The sequence below is a fragment of the Octopus bimaculoides genome, chromosome 7 (genome assembly GCF_001194135.2).
Source record: "Octopus bimaculoides isolate UCB-OBI-ISO-001 chromosome 7, ASM119413v2, whole genome shotgun sequence".
NCBI classification, from domain to species: Eukaryota; Metazoa; Mollusca; class Cephalopoda; order Octopoda; family Octopodidae; genus Octopus; species Octopus bimaculoides.
This window is the reverse complement of record NC_068987.1, coordinates 28,976,303-28,999,243: the sequence shown is the minus strand read 5'-3', so window position 1 is coordinate 28,999,243 and position 22,941 is coordinate 28,976,303. Positions and strand designations below refer to the sequence as shown.

Genomic DNA, 22,941 nt, shown 5'->3' with positions numbered 1-22,941 from the left:
TGCATATATACGTACAGGTATGTGCATACCGACATCCACCTGTATGTATAGGTGCATATCTGGGTACAGGACATTGCAAACAAACGTAGACGAGAACACACGAGCCACATAGAGAACATTCTCCTTCATCAGCCACCCACGTTTTAACACCGGCGTTTCGACGAGCTTGGGCAGGACCCATCGCTAAAACGGCTCGTCCCATGGATCGCAGATTAAATTTGTATATATATGTATGTATGTATGTATGTATGTATGTATGTATGTATAGTCTGGTGTCGGCACTTGTGTTTCAAAGAATATAGACGAAATAAAATATGTTTTACACTTCGTTCAGAAATTATAGTTCAGTCATTCCCTTTTCTGAACTTCTAATTATCTGCATTCTATCAACCACCATTTCGCTCAATGTGGAATGGAGTAAAACACAGAAAACTTGCCACAGAGACTCTGAAACGTTAGTGTTGCATAGGTGATAATTTACGCAGATAAGTGATTCTGATTTCTCCAAATGTGTTAGTGTGTGAATGATTGCTTTAGAAACGGTCATAAATATAAGTGACCACGACTCTTCTAAACATTTATGTGTTACCTGACAATATCTCATAGGACAAAACCTAGAGTAATGAGGGAATGATTCATTCCCTAGGAACGAATATAACGTTCGTACGTGGAAAGCACGTCAACTTTCCAGTCAGCCTGCGGGGATGACTGATGATTTCTTTAACATAACTTTCTTGTGTCAGTCATTATAATGCGACCATGCTGGGACACTGCCTTGGTGAATTTTGTAGTCGAATGAATCCACTTCAGGACCTATTATTTTATTGAAGCCAAATAAATTAACATTAATAAAAGAAGCCATTATTATATTCAAGTTTGATACTTATTATATCGGTCTCTTAGCCGAACCACTAAGCTGGAGGTTGACAAACACACTATCACCGGTTGCCAAGCGGTGATAGGAAACACACACACACACGCGTCTATATAATACACACACACACACACATACACAAGTCTATATAATACACGCACACATACACACACATACACTTATTTCCAAAAATGGTTGCCTAATTTCCTCTTAAATCGGTTTTAAATACCGGCTAGTCACGCTGAATATTAGTGACACCCGAGAATCACCAACATGACTCCGGTAATTATTCACGCTCGATAAATCCGAATATCCTTATCGGGACTGCATAGTTTGCGAAGAGTAAGAAATAGTATTAATAATGGTCAGGAGAACGAGGTTTCCCACGCGGATAATTCTATGAAGCCGTTATTTACAGTTTTTTACAGCATTCTTTTGGGGACTTACGCGCGTTTCCACTGCATCACACAGTTAGGTGCAGATTTTGGTGTTACTGTCCATAATGTAAAATTCAAAATGTGGCTTACAGTTGTAAAGTCATATCAGAAGGCGTCGGATATTTCTGTATAGGTGCTAGTCCATATAATACAACTTTAAGTAGATTAATTTGGTTGCTAAAGATAGTATTAAAATATACTCAATTGGCAGATATAATTAGTAGTGCTAAACTGTGTACTAGAGGGAAATATACTAAACTGTGAACTAGAGGGAAATATACTACATTTTCACTTCAAGATGGAATCTGATAAACTCTAGACAGGAACGTGGTATAAAATGCATTCATGTGAATAAATATACTTCTAATAAATTAAAAGTATATTTAAACGCATTACATATAATAGGCAAGAAAATTATAAATTACTAGAAAAATAATTGTGAAAATATAAAATAAAAACATATAAATCAAAATTAAACGAACACTTTAAAAATAAAAATTCTCCTCCATATGAGTAGAATAGTAAGCTTACGTTTAATAAATTCAGATTCAAATAAAAGCATTATTCTTAATAGAGCAAGGAAATTATTAATAGAATAGCAATTGTGAAAACAAAAACAAATAATAAACCAAAATTAAATACAAGAAAAAAAAAAGTATCATTCTAGAATGTGTTGAATGGTAAGCTTTATGATAATACTAATACTAATGATCCTGCACAACCTCCTGACCTTCACCTATTTTCAATACTATACTTAGCTTCACATACCAAAGTAGCCGAGGAGAACTTTGGGTCTAGAATGATATAAATATATTTACTAACACCAACCCCTCCTAAAAGACACTCTATTCTTTCAGCTTCGTGATTTATTCAGATTAACTTGAATGACAGTAATTAATGAACCCTGATGATATTGCATCAACAATAACACAAAAATGTGCATCTAAAAGTGTGCAGTTGATACAGTTGAAACGCGTGTAGGTCCATGAAAGAATGATGTACTAACTGTAAATAACTGTTTCATAAAATTATATAGATTTCTGTTCTCCTCATCATTATTAATACTATATATAGATGTAGATATACATATAAGAGACCAAAGTGTACGTACGCAGCTATATTTTTTATATATAAAAAATACAAAAATGAGACAAGAAAGCAAAACATCCAAACAGTTAGGTGATACAAATAAGGGACAACAAAACATCCAGACAGATGATACAAAGAAAACAAGAACGGGTCATTTGAAGTTTTTTTTTCCTCAGTCGAGTTCCAGATTATCTTTGCAATTTCCGCTGGTTATACTCGAGATTGCTCCAATCTGGCCAGCCCCAAAGAAAAACTAAGCTAAGAGCGCTAGATTCCTTGGAAGAAAGCAGCGAATGAATACGAAAATAAGGACGGAAAAAAAACGGGGAAATAGTACACAAATACAAATAACACGATATTAATAACAGGTGTCTTTCGACTGAGGACCAATACGACGGGCTTCTTTCAGTTTCCGTATTCCAAATCCACTCACAATGCTTTGGTCGACTGGAGGCTATAGTACAAGATACTTGCTCAAGGTGTCACGCAGCGGGACTAAACCCAGGACCGTGTAGTTGAGAAGTAAGCTTGTTACCAAATAGCCGTGATTCAGTAGGAACTTTGCATAAGATGAAGAAGAGCTGTGTATTTATTTCTATATTGCCCACAAGGGGCTAAACATAGAGGGCATAAGCAAGGACAGACAAAGGAATTAAGTTGATGACATCGACACTCGTGCGTAATAGGTACTTCTTTAATCGACCCTGAAAAGATGAAAGGCAAAGTCGACCTCGGTGGAACTTGAACTTAGAACGTAACAGCAGACAAAATACCGCTAAGCATTTAGCCCGGTGTGCTAACGTTTCCGCCAGCTCGTTGTGTATTGTCAACTTCCTTCTCACGTCCAGTGGCATGAGCAGATCAGAACGACTTGAGAAACATTTAATGGATGACCACGAAGTCTTACTTGCCAATTCAGCCTCTCCACATTCCACAATTCGTTGCTTCTACTACTTTCATCTATACTGAACTATGAATGTTTCTTCCGCAATCTCCGCCGGATCCAGTTTTCACAGGCATAGGTAGGTAAGCCATAACATACTTATATATTGTTTATCCTCCTCTGCTTTAGCCCCTCCCTCGATGCGGGTTACGGCAGTATGGTTACTGTTGAATGCAAATTGCTACTTGGAACACATATGAGTGTCTAGTGCCAGGTAGAGGTCAAAGCCGAAGGGGGTAACGTGTCTTCTTTCACACAGGCCACACCTTCCTCATATACCATTTACCATAAAGTAAAGCAAACACGTAAACACACACTGACATTCTCATTCACACAAACACACAGAGACCTACGCGCGCGCGCACAAATATGTAAACGATTGTAGCTAGAATCACCGGCTGTAAGGGTTCATTTGTCAAAACTAGAGAACTACCAAGTGAATTGAATTAGCATATGAGTGGCCGAGTATTCAAGAGACACATAATTCTCAGGAAAAATCATCGCGACATCATGTGCTAATGTTAGATGTTTGAATTCTGTGTAGAATGCATCCCGACAGATTTCCATACGAGACCAAACGAAATAATAATCTAGCAACACGGCGCTCCCAGGGACAGACACATAGCTGAATCGAAACCAGCAATTTATGGTTAGGAAGCGATATTCTAAATAATTCTGCCTTTGTACACATATTACATACTCACAACTCCCACATTCTTTCTCTTTCCGTGTGTTTATCAGCCTCTGTCATTGTCTGTCTGTCTGTCGGTTTCACTCTCTCTCTCTCACTCTCTTTCACTTCCTCTTTGTGTGAGTAAATATATATGTATATATGTATGTGTGTGTATTGTGTGTATATTCATATATATGTACAGACAAATACATACACAAGGACGCACGCACATGTATATGTGTGTGTATATATATATATATATATATATATATATATATATATATATATATACACACACACACACACACACACACACACACACACACACACACACACACACACACACACACACACACACACACATATATATATATATATATATATATATATATATATATATATGTATGTATATATATACTCACACAAAAGTTTATATATAATACTTTTATCTGTTCACATATATGTATATAATTCATGTAACACATGTATTATACATATCTCTCTCTCTCTATATATATACGTATGTATATATTCATATATATAATGTGTGTGTGCTCGTACATGCTTATGTGTGTGTGTGTGTATTCTTGTCTGCATGCACTGCATTCGGTAAAAGCTGAAAATATTTGAGCATCCTATCAGTTTCATCACCAATATACAGAGGCATCAAGAGAAATATAGAACTAACTGAAACATTGGCTTGTCTTTCATACATAGGCTCACAAATATACACACATAAACAGATACACACACGTGCACGCAGGCACACTCTCACATAAACACGCGTACGCACACGCAACATACTCTGTCTCACGCACGCGCAGGTATTGATTCATAGAGCACAACTGGTGATAATATATTAAACTATTCCTTGATATTATTTGAAAATTATTTTTATCTTCTTTGCTGTTAGATTATTAAAACAAATTCACTTTAGTTTTCAACAAGTATCTTTATAACGATCTCATGTTTGTTATATACACTGTAGCTCTTTATTATGAATAAACTTGATTTCAATATTAGGTCTTTTAGCAAATCGGATCGAACTGTTTTTTTGCAATGGCGTCTCTGGAAGTAAACATGAAATACGAAATTGTAATAATACATCGATGATTATGATGACAAGATGATACTTCAAAACATTCTTTTGTATTAGGAAATTAAATGTATTTTTTATACGAATATTTTTCCGCTGTAAGTATAAGTAGAGCGAAATATTTCTAGATTGAAAACAAAAGGATTTGCTGCATCTAAATATTGAAGTAGTGATATGAACTGAGCAAAGAATAAAAGGATGTTACAGGGATGTGGTGGTGTACAAATATTTGAAACATGTTACAATTAAATGGTATTTGGAGTAGCATGGTGTGTAAAGGATGAGAAAAGGAACTGGGTTTTGAAGGAGCTTAAAAATATAAAGAATAAAATACGTTCCTCATACAAAGGTGCATAATGTATTCTAGAGAGGACCCCTTGTGGAGAAATGCTATTTAGAAATTTACATGGATGACGAGTTAAAAATTTGTTTCGCGGGGTAAAATAAGAAAAGAAATTTGGGAGAGCGAAGATATACGAGGTGGGGGACGAAACGTTCCTGGCTTTGGGTGAAAGAAAATGCAAGGGGAACCGTTAATTATAATTTTATGCAACGTATTCTGCTCTCCGATTCAAGCACTTCTTGCAGAGGCCCTTCAGTTTTTCTAAGCCCTGTAAAAAACTCGGAACTTTGAGCCTCCAACCTGGCCTTTCACGACACCCCTAAAGCCAGAAATTTTTCAGCATCTCATCGAATAGTAGTGAAACTATAACCGTATGTATGACTATAAGGATACAGTTATGTGGATATATGTATTAGAAGATGAATTAATAGATTGATGGATTAATAAATACAGGGTAAGATAAATTCGTACGTGTTTCATTCCGTGGGTGTGGGTTTTAAGAGACGTAAGATTGAAAGCATAAATGGGATTTCTATTTCTGTTTTATTATATTTCATATCCTTCATAAAATAAAACAAAGCAGAAGGGAATGGTTGCGGAAAGACTGTCTATGTACTTATATGGATCATCGATAGAGGAGAGGGAGGAGATATGAAAGAAGAGAAAATCTATGTTCAAGCAATCGGAAAAGAGCAATTGTAGTAGGATTGTAAGGAAAAAAGGAGAGAATTGGGAAGTGAAGAGTGAAAAGATGGATTAACAAGAAAACAAAAAAAGGTTGGGTTAGCAAAACAGAGCGGATAGGGGAGACAAGGAGTAAAGTAAATTGGAAACAAAAACAAAAACAACAAAAAGAAGAAAGGCAAAAACGCTGAATAGAAGGAAATAGTAGGGCAATTAAATGTAGTAGAACAATTTTTAGTGAGAGCAAGAGAGACCTATATAAACAAGGAGAGAGAGGGAGAGAGAGGGGAGAGAGATAGAGAGTGAGATTGATAGCGAGTGAAAGAGAAGGAGAGAGAGAAAAGTGTGATAAAGACATATTTGAAGTAGGAAAGTATGGGGCTGATATTCGAACAATGTGAGTTAATATAAGATTGTTGCTAAAATAGAATATGGGTGATTGATATCGTGAAATGGAAAGCAGGCTTGGTATCAAAGAGTAGAATGTTATTTTAATGTTAGTGTAGCTGAGATGGGAAAGTAACGACAGGAAATATTATTGTCTGTGAAGTAAAGAAAGGATTGATAGAACGTAGAAAGAGAAGGAGGATAAGTAGTAAGAGGAGGAGGAGGACGAGGACGAGGACGAGGAAGACAAGATTTGTTGCAACAACAAATGACCAGCCACAACTGTAATATTGCTGGTGTTTGACCGAGTTTTAGATCAGCAGCATGAAAACGGAAGAAAAAAAGAATATACTATTAGAAATAACGATTAATTTATTACGGTTGTTTCCTTTATTTTCTCTGTAATAGAATGAGAAAAGAGAAAAAAAAAAAAGAAATCCCAATTGTTGATAATATAATCAAAGCAGGCGGAGAAACAAATCGTATTAATATATTGTAAAAAGTAAAGATATGTATCAATTGGAAAATATTAACGTATATTTATAGTGAGGAATATTATAAGAGCATAACGAAAAAGTAGGTATTAGTTGAAGGCTGCAGCTGTAATATGATAATATACACGATAAAATATAAACGTTGATGCTAGTGTAACGACGTAGCAATAATGAACGAGGTTATGATAAAATCAGCCGCCGTTCTTAGTTGCTGTATAATGTAGTAAAGTTTTAAAATGTCACTGTTAAAATTCTGTACAATAACTGGAATAAACAGTCATGGACTGCGTGTGTGCACGAGGGAGCTCACACCAAAGTAAATTAGAAACGACCAACAGCAAAAATAAAAACAAAAAACAACACATGTATATTAAATAGAATGACTGACCCCCACCCATAAAACTTGAAATTATTGATATATAACTGAACAGCGTGGTTTAAGTCACGTGAGCTGTATAGGAATAGGCGTGTGTGCATGTGTGCTTGTGTGTGAGTAGTTTTCTGTTTGTGTGTATGTGTATACTTGAATGTATGCATACATACATTTCTCTTTCTTTGTCACTCTGTGTGTATATATATAGACAGAGACACGCACAGAATTGAATATAAATGTATATATATACATTCACATGCACACACACGTACACACACACACACACACACTCACGCACGCACTTAGTATGGAGATAGGACTACAATCCAAGCTGTGTATTCATGAAGCACAACGGCATATTTCAGTTCTCCAAAGTATATTTGTAGATGTTTTGATTTATATCAGAGTTGAAAATAATAAAGAATACTATTAAATATCGGAGAATGTTTATTGGTGTGTAATTATATATTAAAATAGAAAACTAGGAATTTTGACTATTATTCATTCTGCATGACGTGTTTCACTTCTAATAGGCTTTAGAAAGCCATGCGTGTAGAAAAACATGAAAGGCATACTCTCGTCAGTAATTCATCAGGCCCAGAGTTACACACACACACACACACACACACACACACACACACACACACACACACACACACATACTGTATATAGATATAAGCATAGGCGTGGCTGTGTCGAAGACGCTTACAACTGCTTCAGCAAATGTCTTCTAACATAATCTCGGGTCGACCAAGCATTGTGACTGGATTTTGGTAGACGGCAACTGAAAGAAATCCGTCGTGTATACATATATACATAAATACATACATACGTACATACATATATACATCACATATATATATATATACATATATATATATATATATATAGAGAGAGAGAGAGAGAGAGATAGAGAGAGAGACGGGGGACTGCAGCCATGCTGGAAATCGATCCAATGATTTATTCTTTTAAGCCTAGTACTAAGTTACGGGGACATAAACACATCAACACCACTTGTCAAGCAATAGTGTGTGGGACACACACACACACACACACACGCACAGAGCTTCAAACATATACATACACACACATACACATATATATATACGACGGCCTTCTTTCAGTTTCCGTCTACCAAATCCACTTACAAGGCTTTGCTCGTCCCAAGTCACTCTCCAATGTGCCACTCACTAGGACTGAATCCACAATAATGTGGTTGAGAAGCAGACTTCTTACCATGCAGTCAAGCTGGTCCCTATATCTAACTATGTATGTATGTATGTATGTATGTATGCATGTATGTATGTATGTATGTATGTATGTATGTATGTATGCATGTATGTATGTATCTATGCATCTATGTATCTATCTATCTATCTATCTATCTATCTATCTATCTATCTATCTATCTATACAATAATATAAATAATATATAAATATATGCATATATCCATCCATATATGTATATACCTACATTTATATGTATACTTACATGCATATATGGGTACAGGACAAAAAGAACAACGTTAAACACAATGAGGAATGAACACATAAAAACGAAAATAGAAAACGAACTTTTTTCGAACAACGAACACAGCAAACAGAGAAACGAGACATGCAACATAAAGGGTATATCCTTTCGTCAGTTGTCCCTTTTCTATCTACTCCGCGTTTCGAAGGCAAGGACAATACGCAACTTCGTTGGAATAGTCCTTCCCGCAAAGCAAATTAAATAAAATTTGGAATTTTTTTTGGAGGGTTAAAGTGTTAACAAGAACAGGACAGTGAGCACAAGACAATAAAAACAGTAAGAACAGGACAGTGAGAACAAGACAGTAAAAACAAACAGTGAGGGATGTTAAGCTAAGACGATAGAAAAATTATTATTTTGAACGCTAGATAGACGTGCATGAGAGAAGAGACAGAAACAACGCGTCTTTTCTATAGGAAGGCAGTGATCGAACACCACGCATCCTTTTCCAAGTAAGTTTTATCTATCTATACATTTGGCTTCGCAGGGAAAAAACGGTACTTCTTATTACTAACGCACGACGTTTGGACATAACACCCTAACCTTGTTATAACACCTACCAGGTTCCATCTCTCACCATTCTCATCTCCTTTCCTCTGCTTTGCCCATCCTTTTCTCTCTCCACTTATCATCCAAATGCTTCCACTTATTACATGTATAATTTACACCCCCTACTCACAAACACAACATGAATATTTACAGCCACACACACATGCGTGCATGCAAACACGTACATATATAGTCATACATCTACACACACGCACATTCATACGTGCACAAAACACATACGTACACACAGACACACACACTCACATTTACACGCACATATCACCCAGCCTCACGACCCTACATCCTCCGACTTCTTGACCCTACAGCTACTAACCTGTTAGATCCACCCTCACACGCACACTCACCTAAGCACATTTCACACGCATATACTACCGTCCAGTGCAACACTCCCCAATATACAAACACGCTACTGGTACCCGCAGATGCACTCGTACGTATGCGCACATACATACAAAAACAAAATCATATGTACACGTATTCACTCCACATACACGAGTACTACACAATTATACACTCAAACACACTCGTGTACGCTTGCATACAGACATACACGATGGCTATTTTGCACTCTCCTGCTTTCAAAGACCCCATTCTATATCCCTCTTCAACATCCAGTCAGTTTCTATATTTTGGCACGTAACGACACACGTACTTTTCTCCGGTCTATTCGCTTCTTCCCTTTTTCCCTCTTCCCTGAACTTTTTCTCCTATCCGACAAAGAGACACACTCGAAAGCTCATTTCTTCTATTCTCGCCAAGCGCGTTTAATAGGCTTTTATCGTTCTTTCTATGGTTTTTGGTCTTGGATTTCCCTATATATATAAAACTGCTTGAACATATTCGTATCACCAACGGACCTTAACTATTTACATTGATTCTCCTGCTTTATCTTGGCAGAATGAGTTTAGAAAATAGTCTATGTAGTGTCGAACCTACTAGAATTTAGAAGCTAGTAGAGGTTATATTGGGGTGAGGAACAATTAAGCGTAATGATATAGTAATGATATAGTTACCTAATCTTCGAAGACAATAGAGGGAATGTAGTCTTCAATCATACAAAATTAAATCTTTTGGGAGCTCTAGCTGTATTCTATACAAAGGTGATAAATTATTATCATGACAACATACTAAGTACTGGAAACTTATATCCGGCTTTGTCTACGCCAAATGTTTAGGGTTGGGGTGGTAAAAAAGTGGTAATGCCTGATGGGGAAGGGGTGATAATTGAATGAAAGAAGGATAGGAAGAGGTACTAATTTTGATTGTCATCTTAAAGGGGAAGGTAATGAAAAGCTAAAGCAACAAGTATTCGAAATTAGGGGTGGAAAATAAGTTCAAAAAATAAGGGAAGGCGTACATTGTAACTTAGCATATTTATAATGTTAAAGCAAAATATATTTAGATATAAAGATCAAGGCTACAAGTTACACTTAGAATTTTAATAAGGGGATACTTTAAGTTGTAAGGGAAATATGAAGACTTTTCATAAATGTAGTGTATAAAATATCCTGGTAAAATATTATATGATGAATGTATAACGGAAATATTTATAACATAAATATATACTTATAGTATACAAATTTACTGATATTAAAACCATTCCCGTCAAATATAGGTGGGCAAAGATAGGATGTAGTAAGACATGATATTTAATGTATAGAATGAATGAATATGATATATTAAATATATAAAGGAGTACATTGAGATGCAAGATTTAAATAAATTTAGTCCTATAATAACATAATGAGGATCTTTGTGGTTTTCGTCACTGTTTACAGTTATTATTAGAAATTTATTTTATGTGTCATATAGAGGTAATTTTTGACGTCGAATCCGAATTTATTATTCATTTATTCCAGAATAATTTTGCAAAAATGTTACAGCTCAGCTGTTCAAAGTGTGATAATTTTCATAATTTTCAGCCAATCAGAAAACAGCCTCCTCCATCATTGGTGGGGGGGGGGGTCGGCACGTCAAATCATTGCTGTGCACATACATACACACTTATTCTCACACAGAGTTGAAACTCTTCCTCTATCAGTTTGTCATCACCCCTTCTTTCCTTATTCATTTACCACCCCTTCCTTTCTGATTCATATGTTGTGACGGAGAAAACACATGAGTATTATTATAGTAGAAGATTATCTTTCTCGTATCTCTTTCTCTCCCTTGTGTGCGTGCACAGTATCTTTAGTTACAATGGAGACAGAGTTTTTCGCCACAGTCATGTGTAAAATATTCGCTTCTAATTGGTTAAAATACTCAAATTTTGTAAATTTTAAAAGCTAATAACTTTTTTAATTATGGATTTATAGGGAAAATGAATACTATTTTCATAAGTACACAAAACTTAATCCATATACCAAATTTGAAAACAATTGGAACAAAATTGTAAACTGTGACGAACACCACAAAGCTCCCATAATGAATGTTATTTATGATTAAAAAATATAATAATATAGTATTACAGTATACAGTGAATTGTATGAAAAAAGTATAAATTGTCACAAATGTATACGCTATAAAATCTATAGAAATATATAAAAGGATAAATAAAAGCATAACATTATAAAAAATAAAATATAAAAATAAACTATAAAAACCATGAAAATATATAAAAGAGTATATAAAGGCATAAAATATAAAAAATACAAAATATCAAAAACTAAAAATTTGAGAAAATTATTTTTTTGTTAGAAAAACGTATAAACAGGTGATATAAAACAGGTATAAAGAGGATATAAGTTGAGATGAAATAAAAGGATTTTTTAAATAATGGTATTGGTATATTGTAAAAGTTATAGCCATGATGTTATTATTTATACAAAATAAAATAAAATATATCAAGTTTTAATATAGACAAGATTACATTTGGGAATGGATTTATAAGATATATCTAAAGTACAGAGTGATTCGAAAGTTTTGTTACTCTCTAGCGAAAAGCAATAAGGACAATAGAGGAACACTATAATAATATGAAACATATGTACTCATTTTAGTATATTTTCTTTCGTTGACATTGACGTTTTCATACATTGAGAAGGTCTGTATGAACATCATCATATTCGTGGCACAAAATGATGCGGCGCCATGTCCTGTGTGATATTTTACAAAGCTGTGCTTTGGTGATTGTTGCAAAGATTGCCGAAATCGCGTCCTTTAAATGTTGGGTATTCTGGTATCGCTCTTGTGAAAGTCTCTCCTTAATAATAGAAAAGTAAAACAATATTTACACGTTGTGGCAACACTTTTGGTCCACCGTGTACATCAAAGAAAATGATCGCGGTATAATAGTAACAGATTTTGGAGGGTATATTTTATATTTAGCGGAGATGTGAATCTTACGAATTCACTAACAAAAAAAAAAAAAAAAAAAAAAATCATTCATGATAGAAGAAATTCTTTACTGGGAAGGGGTAAATACATATTGTAATTGTAAAATGGAGCTAAGCGCCACTAGAATGCCTTATTGAATAGATTTCGACATCACATACAGTAGGCTATGAATGATATGGACTCCCGAATAACATATGTCACTAAAAGTACAGTATGATATAATCATTAATTATATAATTATATATATATATATATATATAGCAATTAGAGAATGGAGGAGAATATGCGGTACCCATCGACTTGCAGACAGTGTATTCCGTTGAATACAGACAGTGTATTTTCTAATTGCTATATAAATTTAAGTTAAAATAACCCCCCCTTTTACCCGCACCCACTTATTACACTTGGTATAACACTAGTGTAACAATAATCGGGTACCCTCCAAGCAGTATATTGGATAGATACTATCCCTTAGTGGGTTGAATCCTCAACCCCTAACTCTCTTGCATTATATATATATTATATATATATAGAGAGATAGAGAGATAGATAGATAGATATAATCATTAATTATACATATATATGAATAAGTTGGAGTCAACAAGGAGTACAGAGCAACGCTTATTTATAATCACTACAATTGTCTCCAGGTTCGCAGCTATTTGGTTATGTAGCTGTTTTTCTGTATCATGAGATCTTGTGTTTCGTCAGGTGATATATAAATGTTTTTTTCTGTGGTCCTTAAATTCAAATACTAGGCTTCCAGCGCATCTTTTCTGTCTGGCGTGGTTTGCGTCGTTACTACTACCTCCAAAGCTACCACAGAAAGGATGCACTCGAAGTCGAGACTTTTAGTTTGCACAAACACAGAAACAATATCTTTATATATCACCTGATGAATCACAAGATCTCATAATGCAGGGAAGCGGTTACATAACCAAATACATGCGAACCTGGAGAACTAAGTTGCATCCAAAGAATTGTAGTGATTATAAATAAACGTTCCTCTGTACTCCTTGTTGAATCTAACTTATTCAATTATCCATTCACACACTGCAGAAACCCCAACGCAAATCTGGTAGTTATAGCATCGAGTGAAATCTGAATGTTGACGAGTTTTATACTGCACTCTACTACGTTCTAAAAAGAATATAACCTAACTTCTGTGTGTGTGTGTGTGTGTGTGTGTGTGTGTGTGTGTGTGTGTGTGTGTGTGTGTGTGTGTGTGTGTGTGTGTGTGTGTGTGTGTGTGTGTCTGTGTGTGTGTCTGTGCTGTTGATAACACCTAAAAGAAGATGCTATATTTCCATTCACCTCAGTGAAAGTAGTTTTCGGAATGAGGAATTGATGCCATCAGACGGTATCCGACATTCGTTGGATATGCCACTGCAGATTCCTTGTGGAACAATACTGATGCTTGAAATTGTCTGCTCACCGTCTTTAAAGGACCTGCAGGGAAATGAGAGAAAAGTAATTACATATGCCTTAAAACTAAATCACTAATATAATCTACGTAGCAGGAATTTGTGAAATTCCAGCTCCACAGTTTCTCATGCATTTGTATTTCGACTCCGGCTCTAAACATTATCCCCACCTCAGATTTATAAGTGGAAGGATCCAAGTTCAGTATCAAAAGCCGAGGAAACAAATACTCGCTCACCTTGTGTATGAACCGGTTTACGTGTTACTCAGCCTAATAGAAATAGAAACCAGATATTCCGCTCAATAGAATAATGCTCAATTGACTCTTAAATGATAGGATTTATAAGATAATTATTTCGAACTGTGTATTCCCTGAAAGATAAAGCGTTTGACGGTATGTCCAAAAGCATCACACTGTTGAATACATGTCCGTTGGATCATTGCAAACTTGAGGGCTAAACAATCATTTCTAATTTAAGCATAGGTCCACAGTTTTAAGAGAAATGAAATAATGATAATAATAATCATGATGTTATGGAATTTAGACATACGACCAGCAGTTTTGAAAGAAGGAAAAGTGCAGAGTGGGGCTAGACGATTTCCTCGACTGGTACTTATTTTATCGATCCTGAAAGAATGGAAGCCACAGTAGATCCCAATGGCGTTTGAACTGAAAACATAAAGCCAATTAGCATTTCGTTTGACGTGCTAACGATCCTGATAGTTCGCCGCTTTTGGCGACTAAATAGCAATAAGTATAATTGTTTCTAATTTGAAGTATAAACAATGACAACAAATAATTTCCCCAAAATATGAATTTAACAAGAAAACAATTATTAGTATCGCTTAAGATCAGTGGTCTTTATACCTTTACGGGTTGAAATTAACACTGCAAGAACACAGGATCAAATAATGGATTGTTGTTAGTGCTATTGTTATTAGTGTCTACTTTGAATTTAAACATAATTTAATAAATAATAACAAGCAGTTATCCTGTATTTCTTGAGAAACTTGTTACTATGGCATCTAAGATTTAATACACATTAATGATTTCTTTTGAAGTCATTAATGCGTATTAGATCATAAATATCATACTTAAATGAAAACAATATTAAAGCAATGACTGTATTAATAGTAATATTAGTTGTTGTACTAGATTTTATAGCAAAAATCTAATAGCAACCATTACATTATTATTTTATTTATGGCATTCATAGACATTTAATTTCGCAAAGACTGTAATACATATCTGTGAGTATTTATTTGTGTTGCGTATATTTTAATAAAGAATATAAATCAGTGATTTAGATTTTTCAGATTAAAAGTGAATGCTGCACAAGAGAAAATAAATAAATAAAAAAAATATCTCTTTGGTATTAAAGGCATAAATGAACAAAAGGTTGTAGCTCATTTCATATAACTGGCTTATAAATGAAATTTCCTGAAATATATCTTTGTATTAAATATACAGAGGGAAAACCGATCCTTTATTCATTAATATATAAAATGAACATACTAAATGAAAATGCTAATATAAATAGAATTCTAAGTAGAAAGTTTTCATAAATTCTATGAGATTTCTCTCGTTTTAATTATTAGCATTATAGGTCTTCCTTATGATAGTAGTAGTAGTAGCAGCAACAGCAGTAATAGTAACTGTGGTGTTAGTGGTAGTAATTGTTGTCATCGCAGTAGTAGCAATGCCGGTGGTGGCGATGGTGATAATAGTATTAATAATGGTTATTGAGTTGAATGTGTTGGTTAAAATAGTAGTAGTAGTAGTAGTAGTAGTAGTAGTAGTAGTAGTAGTAGCAGTAGTAGTAGCAGTAGTAGTAGCAGTAGTAGTAGCAGTAGTAGTAGCAGTAGTAGTAGCAGTAGTAGTAGTAGTAGTGGTAGTAGCAGTAGTAGTAGTAGTAGTAGCAGCAGCAGCTGTAATAGTAGTAGTAAACCAACTTCAGACTAAGTTCTAATCGACTTCAGTTTATCAGAATGTCACTTCAAACGAGGGAAGAATAACATCTTTAAAACCGGAATCCTTTATCCTTTTTGTTTTTCAATATTTTTGTTCAGATTTAAGATGTGATTAAAAAAAAAAAATACTGGCTATTACATTTACCAACTCGAATATCCACGGCAAGATTCCATAGTTCTGTTATACTAAGATACGTATAGCTACTTGTGTCTATTTCTTAATACATCCATCTTTGCATATATTATGAAGTAGAGACTGCATAAGAGGGATAATCACCCCTTGCAAAGCGACTAAAATAAATCATAACGCAATGTTCCAGGCTATTATTTATAACATTAACAAGGCGACGAACTGGCTCTTTCGTTAGCGGGACAAAATTCTCAACAGCTTTTCGCCCGACTTTACAATCTGAGTTCAAATTCCGCCGAGGTCAACTTTACTTTTCATCATTTCGGGGACGATGAAATAAGTACTACTTAAGCACTGGAGTCAATTTACTCCACTCGTCTACTTCCAAACAATTTAAGACATTGTGACTATAACAGAAACGATTGTGTGTAGCGTTAGTTTGGCGGGCTGGCAGAATCGTTAGCACGTCCGATAAAATATTTAGCGGTGTTTCTCCTGGCTTTGTATCCTGAGTTCGAATTCGACTTCACATTTCAATTTTATGGTGTCGATAATATAATTATTTGTCAAGAGCAGCGCTAGATGTAATCGACTACCCATCTCATCCGAAATTTCAAGCCTTATGCCTACAAAAGAAAAAAAATTATTTACAACTTTATTTATTTCAAGATTCACTGCTCCGGAAAAGAATAAATAAATCTGTTACCTTATTTCGTAACTAAGGCCTTAAAAGTTTTCCAAAGTGTTATCAGAAACTACCTGTTAAATGGAAGAATTAAATTCAAAGTGATATCAGTACAAATGTATAAATATTGATTTCAAATTTCGGCAGAAGGCCAGCGATTTCGGGCGAAGGGATAAGTCGACAACATCGACTCCAGTACTTAAATGGTAACTATTTAATCCATCTCGAAAGGATGAAAGGCAAAGTCAGCCTCGGCAGTTTTTGAACTCAAAACGTAAAGATAAACGATATGCCGCTAACGATTCTGTCAGCTCGCCGCCTTATCATGCTTAAATATTGATTTGAAATTTTGGCACAAGGCCCGTAATTTCGGTATTCCTAAATGCATATCATTTAATTTAAAACAAATTTTTAGTTGTGGAGGCGCAATGGCCCAGTAGTTATGGTAGCGGACTCGCGGTCATAGGATCGCGGTTTCGATTCCCAGACCGGGTGTTGTGATTGTTTATTGAGCGAAAACACCTAAAGCTCCACGAGGCACCGGTAGGGGTCGGGTGGCGAACACTGCTGTACTCTTTCACCACAACTTTCTCTCACTCTTACTTCCTGTTTCTGTTGTGCCTGTAATTCAAAGGGTCAGCCTTGTTACACTGTGTCACGCTGAATTTCCCCGAGAACTACGTTAAGAATACACGTGTCTGTGGAGTACTCAGCCACTTGCACGTTAATTTCACGAGCAGGCTGTTCCGTTGATCGCATCAACTAGAACCCTCGACGTCGTAAGCGACGGAGTGCCAACAACAACATCCTTTGATTTTTAGAACTGATAGGTAAAGCAGTACAATGTTGTCTTCCACCACATCAAGAAAGGATTTTGCTTGTATATTTATTCGTTGTAACGACCTCCCTTGTCAACTTATTTCAAAATACCGCGATACACTTAAATGTCTTTTTTCGCGTGTTTCTATTTACATTTGACGGATATTTGTCTTCATCTTGTTAATACAACGTTTCGGCTGATATACCTGCCCGTCTTCATCAGTTGTCTTGGGGAAATTTCGAACCTGTTGTCATTCTTAAGGTATTTTTTGATGTTATTATTCAGATTATTGGCTGGAATCGAACTCGGAATTTTGGGGTTAGTAGCCCGCGGTCTTAACTAATACGCTATATGCCCACGAGCAATTATGGAGTGAATTCTAGGGCTTATAAATCTAATATTCTTCTATCCTTCCTTGATACCGGTTCCCATATGCTGATCCTACTTGCACTCGTTCTGCTTAAGAGGTTGTTGTGTCCTAGAATATGTGCTGCTTCTTTTAGTTTTCGTATTTTCAAGTGGTGTTCTCCGTCTATTATTTTAACTTCATCCCATAGGGGAGGTGGTCTCCATTTTTCCATACATGGTTAGCTATACCCGATTTATAAATATCTCCCCGTGTCACAGATTTGCGATGTTCCTCTACCCTTATTTTGAGGGGCGGCATGTTTCGCCTTTGTATAACCTGCCACAGTTGCATGGGATGGATTACATATTCTCTTGGTCATATTCTCTTCTATTGGTGGTTTTACTCGAAGGAGATATTTGCAAAATTTTGTATTACTTTTGAATACTGTCCTGATGTCATATGGGCCGCATATCTTTTGTATCTTTCTATTAAGCAAGAACTACCCCAAAAGCATACTCTCCACTCCAACTATGAAGATAAGAGAGTATGAAACCGATAAACTTTCTACAGTCATTCTACCTTATGTGAAAGGCCTCTCCGAAAATACGAAAACTAAAAGAAACAGCACATATGCTAGGATACAACAACATCCTGAGCAGACCGAGTGCAGATCAGATATGAACAGCATATAGGAACCGTTATTAAGGTAGGATTGGAGAATATTAGATTTATAAGCACTAAAATTCACTCCATTATTGCTCACGGGCATATGGCGTAGTGATTAAGAGCGTGGGCTACTAACCCCCAAGATAGCATGTTCTGTTCCAGGCAGGCAGTGACCTGAATAATAATAATAATAATAATAACGGCGAAAAATTCCCCAAGACACCTGATGAAGGCTGGATGGTATATCATCCGAAACGCTGTGTTCACAACAAACAAGATGAGGGTAAATATCCGTCAAATGTAAATAATATACATAATTCCACATCTCTTAAATATAGAACTGCATTATCTATTGTTCTTTTCCCGTTGTTTCTTTTCTTGTTTGTTGACTCTTAGGTGAAATTAAGTATGATTTTATGTTGAATTTTCTAGTAGACTCCTACACGTGCACGCTTACACACTCACAAACTCATAAGCGCGCGCACACACAGACACGCACGCACACACACACACACACATACACACACACACATGTACTACTATCCGTTTGTACCGCTGGCCATTGTCTTCCAGGCCATACTGTACCTCGATTTTTTTTTACTGCAACCACCACAAGATTGGTGTACCTGGAACGACTCCAGCTATTCAGCAGCTAGATCATTAGAGCTTTGATCACAAATACATGTTATCTCACCTCTACAGAAAGCTCATAATACTGCCATCCACATGCCTCACACATATCCTTAAAGCATTCCGAGTAGAAGCCCATTCCTTCATGATTGAATATGCAATGCTTTTCAACGACACTGTTCAATTGTCAGAAAGGATTTTTGGTAAGTCAGACGGTCCCATAATGTCAGAGAGTTGATATTTTAGAGTAACAATTAGTTAATATAAATATTTTTTTCAAATATACCTGCAGCTTTAACTTAACTAGAATTGTTCAGAAATCTGGGTTACTGCTCTACTTTGTTTACGCTCCTTTGTTGTCTTTTGTTACATTCTTGCGGAAAATAGAGGCAATCTTGGATGTCATTATAATCACACTCTGTTGCGTTGCCTCTTTTTGTGCATAGGTAAATAAGATTGTAACTTGGCAATACCTTCAAGCGTACATGTCTTTAGAATGTGTTCCAACAATGCATAACCTCGCTAGGTGAGATAATTAGCGTGTTCCTCCAATCTCATTGTCTAATACTGGTAAAGATGAAAGCACATGGCACATGTAACTAAAGAAAAAATTTAGCAGCAGCCGTTAATGTATTATTGAATAAAAATCAAAAATATTGAATCTCGCTTCAAATACATAGACTTAAAACTGAATTCTATTTACTCGTTTTATTTTGTACATGATCTATGAGAGTGATACGTGATAATGTGTGATAACCAAATGTGGGAACATATCTAAAGTGATATATATTTACATATTATTCGGTGATTTATATTTGCACTTCACAGATTTATATGTTCACATCTGAGAATTATATTATTTAGACATTATTCAACATATGCAATTTACAGAAAATTAGTATGCAACCACGTAACATATTTAATACACGTTGTTCAATGGGAGAGCTTATTTCTAAAAGTACTCAAATCGTGTGAAAATCAATATGATTTAAGCACTTTTAGCAGTATAATCTTCAATTTATCATTCGATTGCTTTAGTTTGCTGTAGAGTATAAAGCGATGTAAAAGAAAATGAAATCATCAGCTTATTATGATATAGAATAGTTTGCAGTTATTCTTAGCAAGCACACAACCAAGTCTGGTTTCGCGGGACGTATAAAGACAATAAGAATCACCAAGAATGATAGATATTTCTAACGTTTAAGAAAAATGGATACAGACATACTCTTAAATGTCTTCCGTTAGAATCAGACAATTTACAGGAACACGATTAAAATTTGTAAAAATTCAGGTTATTTTGTCGGGCGATCGACCTATTGCGAAACTTTTCCAAGTCACCACTGTTATTTATATTCACATTCATATAAATACATATACATACACATGCATGTACACACACACAGACACACACACACACACACACACACACACACGCACACATCCATACACACACAAACTCGCAAACATACGTAATACATATGCGACCATGCAAATATACATGTATGCATTTATTCAGATATATATGTTGTGTGTGTATGTGTGTGTGTTCGTGTGTGTACGCGCGTGCGTCTGTGTGTATTTATACACTTATAAATATGTATATATAAGCATGTATGCATGTGTGTGCGTGTGTGTGTGTATATATACATACACACACATATACATACGTATATATATATAAATATATATATATATATATATATATATATATATCTACCATCAGCTGATTTATAACACACTTATCTGAAATCGATGTGAACTGGTCTTTTCTCCTACAACGATCGATACCTTATTAATATTTTAAAATATTACTTTTATTCGCAGTTATTATTTTGTTAGTTTAAACGCAGGCCAGCACCATATCGAGCAGGCCAACTATTAAAACCATTCCAAGTATGATGAATCCGAATTTTGCGGATTTTAGAGCAACTAACTACCTGAGTAAACATCGCATAATTGAGTGATTACAGTTATATAAATGGTATGGAAAATTATCATATGTTTATTTTCCTAGAAGAGAGGATGCCCACCGATCACTATATATGTTCAATGAAATGAGAGTAACAGCTGATCTGCAGCCAAATTTATAGATGCAGGCTGAACTAAGGATAAATAATCTCTTCTATTAAAATTTATAGCTTGTAACAAGTAAACCATCTCGAAAAATTAAAGAAAGGAATCCTCGACCTGATGATTAGAATCGCGGTGATGGAATGTTGTTGTTGTTGATGATGATGATGATGATGATGATGATGATGATGATGATGACGATGATGCTGATGGTGATGATGATGTTGGTGATGATATGAACAACATGTTGGTAATATGTCAGAGAATGATTAAAACCTATAGGAAGATAATCACTTGAAGGATCAAATTATATCGATCCCGCTACTGGCACACGGCCTGAAATTTGGCGGAGGAGGATAATCGATCATATCGACACCATTACTTGACTGGTACTTAAATTATCGACCTCGAAACGATGAAAGGCAAAGTCGACCTGGGTGGAATTTGAACTCAGAACGTAAAGACGGATGAAATGCCGCTTAGGATTTTGCTTGGCGTGCTAACAATTCTGCCAGCTGAAGGATGAAATTATAAAGAACAAAATTATAACACCAATCGCTGGAAGGATTACAGCCATTAAAGCATGAAGGTCCGTCAGGGAAATGGGTGAATATTATATCTCCGTACCGAGCGTGGTTATACCTGGAGACTGTAACAAGATGAGGTTGTTATGTTACGATAAAGCCTTAATTCACTGTCGAGATGACAAGATAAAATGTACTTGAAATTTGTAGTAATTTGAATAGCTGTATTTGACAGAATTACCACAGCTGGACACATAACAGTCAATATCTACAAACCAAATACACAAAAAGAGTGTTAATGTCGGAAAAACTGATAAGGTCTACATTTCGTTAAATGCTACATAAGAGAGCATTCTGAAACATGAGTGTAATTCTTGTGAGTGAGTCCAATGACCATTTAGGACGAGAAAGAAATAGATAGTCGGTTACTATGCACCAGTTTTTAACGAGAAGTTTCAAAGATATTCAATTAAACTTCTTGGAATCCTCTGAAATTTATGATCTCTTCGAAACAAATACGTGTTTTGATTATATATTGATACACAAGAAAACCTGCACATTTCCCAATAATAACTCCGAAAATGAGATGGATCTCAATCTTATTTTTAGAGGCGATGAATAAAAAACTGATCGAGACACGTGTGTGTTCAAAGGAGTAGACATTGGTTCTGATCATTGCATGGGGAAGATGGTTATCAACATAAAACTAAAGAAATTTGTTTTAGAATCTAAAAAATTCTATGGCTTTTGATATTGGCAATCTTAATGAAAGTGGCATCAGAGAATCGTATCAGCTAGACCGCAAGAGCCGATATGCTGCATTAAATGCAGAAAGTTATAAAGA

The 22,941-nt window shown here is 35.3% G+C and overlaps 1 long non-coding RNA gene across 1 annotated transcript; it reads right to left on the bottom strand.

Moving 5' to 3' along the window:
- Window positions 1-5,004: 5,004 nt before the first annotated feature.
- Window positions 5,005-14,265, bottom strand: LOC106872924 (uncharacterized). The gene is made up of 3 exons (XR_001409816.1): window positions 14,145-14,265; window positions 12,485-12,696; window positions 5,005-5,084 (listed from the first exon to the last, which is right to left on the bottom strand). It is a non-coding gene; the product is annotated as an uncharacterized LOC106872924 (long non-coding RNA).
- Window positions 14,266-22,941: the final 8,676 nt, after the last annotated feature.